This window comes from Colobus angolensis, unplaced genomic scaffold, assembly GCF_000951035.1.
Source record: "Colobus angolensis palliatus isolate OR3802 unplaced genomic scaffold, Cang.pa_1.0 Scaffold446, whole genome shotgun sequence".
Classification (NCBI taxonomy): Eukaryota; Metazoa; Chordata; class Mammalia; order Primates; family Cercopithecidae; genus Colobus; species Colobus angolensis.
Genome location: NW_012117888.1, coordinates 1,356,927 through 1,364,221, shown reverse-complemented (window position 1 = coordinate 1,364,221; position 7,295 = coordinate 1,356,927). Strand labels below are relative to the sequence as shown.

The following is a 7,295-nucleotide window of genomic DNA, read 5'->3' as shown; positions in this document are numbered from 1 at the left end:
ACTGAACAGAAGGATAGTTGATAGAAAAGTCCATAATGCATAATAATTACCAAGGATTCAATGTAAAACTCTTCAGAAGTCACGATAAGGTAACTGATGTTCTTCAGGTATTAAGCATGGTCTATTAACATGATTTAAGATTGTGGATGACTTTCGAGGATGAGGAATTACTATGGTCTGAATGTTTGTGTCCCCCCTGCAAATTAATATGTTAAAGTCCTAGCCCCCAAACTAAGTGTATTAGGAGGAGGAAACTTTGGGAGGTGATTAGGGCTCCATTCTCATAAATGGGATTAGTGCCCTTATAAAAGAAGCCTGAGAAAGCTCTGAGAGCTCCCTTATCCTTCTATCCTGTGAAGTTACAGTGAAAAACGGGCATCCATTAAACAGGAAGTAGGCCCTCACCAGAAACCAAATCTGCTAGCACCATAATCTTGGACTTCCTCCAGATCTTGGACTAGCCGCCAGAATGGTGAGAAATAAATGTTTGTTGTTTATAAGCCCCCCAGTTTATGATATTTTTGTTATAGCAGCTTTGATAGACTGAAAACAGAAAGTATTCTTTTCTCTTTATGTTTGATCTTCTTGGCATAACAAATTAAATCTTATAAGAAATTAAATCTGCCAAATTAAGCTGTATACAGTAGAAATTGTGGAAAACAAACTAATAGAAGGTTTATTATTGGAGAATAAAAAACACCAACCTCAGTTACCACAAAAGGAATGATTAGTTTAGTTCAATTAAAACTACAAGCAATTTAAGAATGATGATCTGCAAAAGGACCATGTACCAGATAAATCACCTTGATTGCACTCTCTCCCCTGTCCTCACCTAGTACATTACCAAATCCTATTCATTCTTCCTATATACTGAATAAAGTATTTTTAAGACATATTTTTAATCCATCTTATTTTTCTCATTCCACTAGGAAACAAGCAATAGTCATCTCTTTCTTGGACTGTGGTAACAGCCTCATAATTATTTTCCCTGCTTTCTCTTTTGCTCACCTCCAAGCAGTTCTTTCCAATTCCGTCAGAATTGTCTTTAAAATGTGTAAATCTCAAGATATAAGCCTCTCATCTAAAACCCTTCTGTTGTTTCCCATCATATTTAATGAGTAATGAAGAATTTTGGTTCAATGGTCAGACCACTTGAGTTTGAAATCTATCTGTGCTATTTTACTAGTAACCGGGGGCAAGTCACTTAACCTCTCTGTTCCTCGCTTTTCTTCTTCTTATTATTATTATTCTTATTATTATTCTCTTGAAAATGAGAATAATAATACCCACCTTCCAGGGTTTTTGTGAAGATTGAATGTGATGATACAAGTAAAGCACTTAGAGGCCAGGTTTGGTGGCTCACGCCTGTAATCTCAGCACTTCGAGAGGCTGAAGTGGGATAATCCCTTGAGCCCAGGAGTCCAGGATCATCCTGGGCAACATAGTGAGACTCCATCTGTACTAAAAAAAAAAAAAAACTAAAAGAAAATCCTAAAAAGCAAGTAAAGCGCTTAGAACAATTTCTGACACTCTTATAATCTTATTACTCTAAACATGAAAACACCTACCAGAGATACAAGATCTTATATGACTTGACAGTTGTCCACCTCTCAGAACTCACCTGTGCCCGTCTTCCCCTCACTACACTGCAGTCACACTGGCCTTTTGGCTCTTTTTGCCCAAATTCACGTAGCACATTCCCATCTCAGAAAATTTGCTCATACTCTTCTTTCTGCCTAAATACTCTCTCCCCACACTTCACCTGGCTAGCTCCTAGTCATCTTACTGGCTTTGTCTTGAAAGTTACTTCCCACAAATAGGTTTTTTCTGACCATCTAATCTAAAGTGAGTCATTGCAGCTACTTCATTTCCTCCTTGAATATATTTACATTTTTATTTGCAAGCTTGTTTGTTTAATGTCTGTCTCCTTTAGTAGACTGTAGTATCAACTGAGGTAAAAAAAAAAAGTTTTTAATCGTATTCTTAGAACTTTGAAAATTATCTGATACAAGGTGCTTTCTCAATAAATGTTGGCTGAAATAGAAAGACATACTTAAAAGAAATAAATAGACTACCGTTTATACAAGCCAGAGAGGGGGTATACTCCAGAAAAATAATCTAAAATGTACAAGTTAATTCTTTTGTTATCAGAATTGGTCAGATCCTAATTAAATATCAGAGCCATAACAAACAACGGTGGCATCTGAGGCAGGCAGCAACAAATTCAACCATAACTCTACAGAAAAATGTACTATGCCAAAAAAAAAAGTAGAGGACGAAAAAAAGGAATGAAAGAAGCCCTAGAACATTAGCCTTTCTGCCCTTGACACAGTGTGTCTGTCTTTTTCATCATTACTGGCTGCCATGAAGTCTGGCTTAGGGCCAGAGACAAACTCACCACTGTGCTAGTGCAAGTAGAGAATCCTGATTGAGGGAAAGGTCATGTTTCTTGAGGCAACAAGCTTAGTATGTATATTTATTTTGTTTTTAAATAGGTGATTTTTAAAGCAATTTTAAGTTTACAGTAGGAAAAAAAAAGCAGAAAGTACATAGTTCCTATACCTCCTTACTCTTTTGTCAGTATTCCCTATTATTTACATTTTGTACTGGTATGGTCCATTTGTTACAATTGGTGGGCCAATATTGATTGGACATAGTTCCAGTGTGTGTATCAATGTTTATATTTTAAACTGTGGTAAAATATAGATAAAATTCATAATTTTAACCAGTTTTAAGTGTGCAGTTCAGTGACATGACGTACATTCACATAATTGTGCAGCCACTACTACCACCCATTTCCAGAATTTTTTCATCTTACAAAACTGAAACTCTGCACTCATTAAAAAATAACTCCATTTTCCTCACAAACACAGTTCTACTCCTGTCTCTATGAATTTGACTACTTTAGGTTCCTCAAATATGTAGATTCATACAATGCTTGTCTTTTGCGATTGTCTTATTTCACTCAGCATAATGTCTTCAAGGTTCATCCATGTTGTAATATGTATCAGAATTTCCTTTGTTTATATAGCTGAATAATACTCCATTGTATGTAAATACCACACTTTGTTTATACATTCATTCACTAATGGACATGCGGTTTGCTTCTACCTCTTGGCTATTGGGAATAATGCTGCTATGAACATTCGTGTACAAATATCTGCTTGAGTCCTTGCTTTCAATTGTTTCGGGTATATACCCAGAAGTGGAATTGCTGGATCATATGCTATTTCTATTTTTAATTTTTTGAGGAATAGTCATACCATTTTCCATAGTGGCTGCATCATTTTACATTTCTAAGAGCAGTGCACAAGGGTTTAAATTTCTCCACATCCTTGCGATCCTTATTATTTTCTGTTTTTAAAAACATATATATTATATATATGTGCAAATATATAATATATATGTGTGTGTATATATATATATGCCATCCTAGTAGGTGTGAAGTGGTATCTCACTATGGTTTTGATTTGCATTTGCTTAGTGATTAGTGATGTTGAAAATCTTTTCATGTGTTTATTGGCTATTTGTACATACGCTTTGGAGAATGTATCTATTCAGGTCCTTTGCCCATTTTTAAATCTGGTTGTTAGCATTTCTGTTTTTGAGATAGAGGAGTTCTTAATATTTATTCTGGATATGAACCTCTTGTCAGATATATGACTTGTGAATACTTTCCCCAAGTGTGTCAGTTGACTTTTTGCTCTTTTGATAGTGTCATTCATGCAAAATATTTTAATTTGATATAATTCAATTTCTCTATCTTTTTTTCTTCTGCTGCCTGTGCTTTTGGTGTCATGTCCAAGAAATCACTGTCAAATCTAATGTCATGAAGCTTTTCATCTATGTTTTCTTCAAGAATTTTATAGTTTCAGCTCCTATGTTTAGGTCTTTGATTCATTCTGAGTTAATTTTTTATGTGATGTAAGGTAAGAGTCCAATTTCATTCTTTTGTGTAATTATACATATTTTTAAAAAAACATTTCTAGCCCAATGTACTTTAATGCCCTTAAGCAACATGTTTTGTTTTTGTGTTTGTTTTTGTTTTGACACAATGTATCATTCTGTTGCCCAGGCTGGAGTGCATTGGTGCAACCAAGGCTCACTGTAACCTTGACATCCCAAGTTCAAGTGATCCTCCCACCTCAGCCTTCGAGTAGCTGGGACCATAGGTGCCCGACACCACACCCCAAGCCTGGCTAATTTTTTGTATTTTTAAAGGAGACAGGGTTTCACCATGTTGCCCAGGCTGGTCTAGAAATCCTAGGCTCAGGCGATCAGTCTGCCTTGGCCTCCCAAACTGCTAGGATGACAGACTTAAGCAACTTTTTGATAACCCAGCCTAAGTTACAGCTCTGCAACTGAGATTTATTTCCAAACAATCTAACTTAGAAAATGAAGAGAGCCATGAGCAAACACAAATGATACGTAGTTTGATAGATGGTAATTTGAAGGAAAAGTTCTAACAATTGGAGTTTTCAAAAGCAGAAGAGTGTTGGCATTAATTTGGAATTCGATTTTACAAGGCTTTTTTTCCACTTAGTTTTCCTTTTTTATGTTCTTGAAATTATCTTTCCTTTTAGAAATCAGTTTGCCAGGAAACCACCTCCCCTCCCACCACGTCAGGCAGGCCACAGCCATCTTTTTTTAAACCTCCCTGATTTTCCCTCACACCCCAAACAGGAACTCCCCAGGGTGGCCTTCAGAAGCCTGGAGTCTCTTTCTGTCTGGCAGGACAGCCTGGTGGCAGCGAAGGCCCCTCTGCCACGACAGAGGTTTCTGACTGTGGAACACACTGTGGTTTTTGTTTCCTTCCAGTCTTCTAATTTAAAAAGACATTCCTGGGTGACAGGCACAGTGCAGAAGCGTGAGCTATCGAAAGAACCTGGTGAGTTCTCATAAGGCCCAGCAAACTTGGTTACATTCCTCAGCACTAGTGACTTGCTTGTGGAAGTCTGGAAGTTGTTTGTGTGTCACGGTGATGGCTCCCATGGTTGTCTCCTTTGGCAAATCCTTTAAGGAATTCTCTAACCATTGACACTGTTCTTAGATCGCCTTGCAGTGATATTTAGCCATATGAATTCCACTGTGGAAAACAGACAGACTCATCGGTGCCAAAAAGTCATACAGGAAATATGGCCAATTTTATGCGAGTCTCTAAATAAGCACTCGGCTCATAATCAGATTGCAAAGCACTGTTGCAGGTGCCTGCGCTTTGCAGTTCGCTGTGTAGGCAAAGGATCTGCCGTGCTGCTGTAACCACTAGAATGATTCACCATTTGTGTGAATGTGTGCCATGTACATCAGCATTCTTGTTTCCTATACCTTGGCATTATCCTTGTAGATGAGTATGGCATGGAAGATGGCTGTGGGCAGGGACCACTAGACATGTCCAGGCACTGTGCATTCCCACCTTTCAGCTCCTAGAACAGCAGAATGGTCTCCAGAATCACTCTGACACTGTAGACGACCTGTTCAGGCTATCCACCAGGTTTATTCAGCGTAGCCCTGTCACCTTGCTGAGAAGCCAAGTAGTCATCCCTATCTTACAGTGGGCCATTGCTTCTACTAACGTGGACCACTGGGATGCCAATTGTAAGGTCATGAGGCTCCTATAAGAGCTCATGACTTCCGTAAATCAAGATTTTGATTTACGGGAAGAACTGACGGACAGGAGATTAACCAGCTTGGACAGCAGCTTGTCAGACAACTGCCCCACACATGCTGCTTTTGTCTCCCCACCCCATACTCACACGGGGCGGAAGTGCTCTGGGAGATCATGCAGGCGGACAGACTGAGTTTTTGGTGATGGTTATAGAATTCCTTAAAAGGCTTTTTTAAAAGCCTTCAATTGAACTTACAACAATGAGGTTTCCGCTATACAGAGAAAAAAAAACCATATATATATGTATATATTTTGTTTGCTTGTTTGCTTTTTGAAGATGGAGTTTTGCTCTGGTTGCCCAGGCTGGAGTGCAATGGCACGATTTTGGCTCACCGCAACCTCCACCTCCCGGGTTCAAGTGATTCTTCTGCCTCAACCTCCCGAGTAGCTGGGATTACAGGCATGCGCCACCATGCCTGGCTAATTTTGTAATTTTAGTAGAGACAAGGTGTCTCCATGTTGGTCAGGCTGGTCTCGAACTTCCGGCCTCAGGTGATCCACCCGCCTCGGCCTCCCAAAGTGCTGGGATTACAGGCATAAGTCGCAGAGCCTGGCCGAAAAAGTATATATATTTTAAATGTGGCTGGGCTGCACCTTGTGGAGCGCGGGTGTGGCTGCACAGGCGCCAGCCGCCAACTGTCACAGAATGCGTTGCCTGAGCCTGGATGCCAACGTACCTGTGGCTCCACACTCGGGGCTTGCGAGGAGACTGGCAAGCGCAGACGCCACGTACTATATCCCCTGAGACACGGTCACCATTTTTGGTCGCCATTCTACTGACACTAAGGTGCTGTGGTCGGTAGAAGCGTAAGTGAGAGCATCGTGGGTGGTGCGGTCGTAGCCATGTCATTGTTACCGCTGCGGGTGGCGGTGGTGTGCTCAAGTAACCAGAACCGGAGCATGGAGGCAGTATCCTCAGCAAATGAGGATTCAGTGTCCAGTCCTTTGGAACAGTACCTCATGTGAAGTTTCCAGGACCATGCAGCACCTAACAAGCCAAATATTTATGATTTCGAAACCACATATGATGAAATGTACATTGATCTTATCACGGAAGACGAAGAATTCTATACACAGAATGGCATTCTGTATATGTTAGACAGAAATAAGAGAATCAAGCTCCGGCCAGAAAGGTTCCAGGATTGCAAAGATGTGTTTGATCTGATCATCACTTGTGAAGAGAAAATTGATGACCAGTGGTGGAAGATCTGAATTCCAGAGAACAGGAGACCTGCCAGCCAGTGCATGTGGTGAACATGGACACCCAGGACAATCAGGAAGATGCCATTATAGGGACATTTCTCATCTGCGAGCTCTGCCAGTGTATGCAGCGCTCAGAGGATACGGAGAATGAGATTGATCAGCTGCTGCAGAAGTTGGAGGAGAAGAACGGCCAGGCCTTCCTGCACATGGTCTGCTTCTACTAATGGTCCTGGCCTGGAGCCCATGCTGTCACCACCGCTTGCTGCTGCTGCTACCACCACCATGGCCAACTTTGCCACTACTGCTGCCGCGGCTGCCTCCCTCACCACTGAAGCCCTCCTGAAGCCATCGTGTTGAACTTTTGTTAATACTTTTTTACTTTCTGATATTTGTTTATACTTTTGGATATTTGGTTGATGATTCTTTA

The 7,295-nt window shown here is 40.4% G+C and overlaps 2 pseudogenes; both read left to right on the top strand.

Annotated features, from left to right (window-relative positions):
- Positions 1-5,043: 5,043 nt before the first annotated feature.
- Positions 5,044-5,869, top strand: LOC105522927 (annotated as a pseudogene).
- Positions 5,870-6,508: 639 nt separating this feature from the next.
- Positions 6,509-7,092, top strand: LOC105522921 (annotated as a pseudogene).
- Positions 7,093-7,295: the final 203 nt, after the last annotated feature.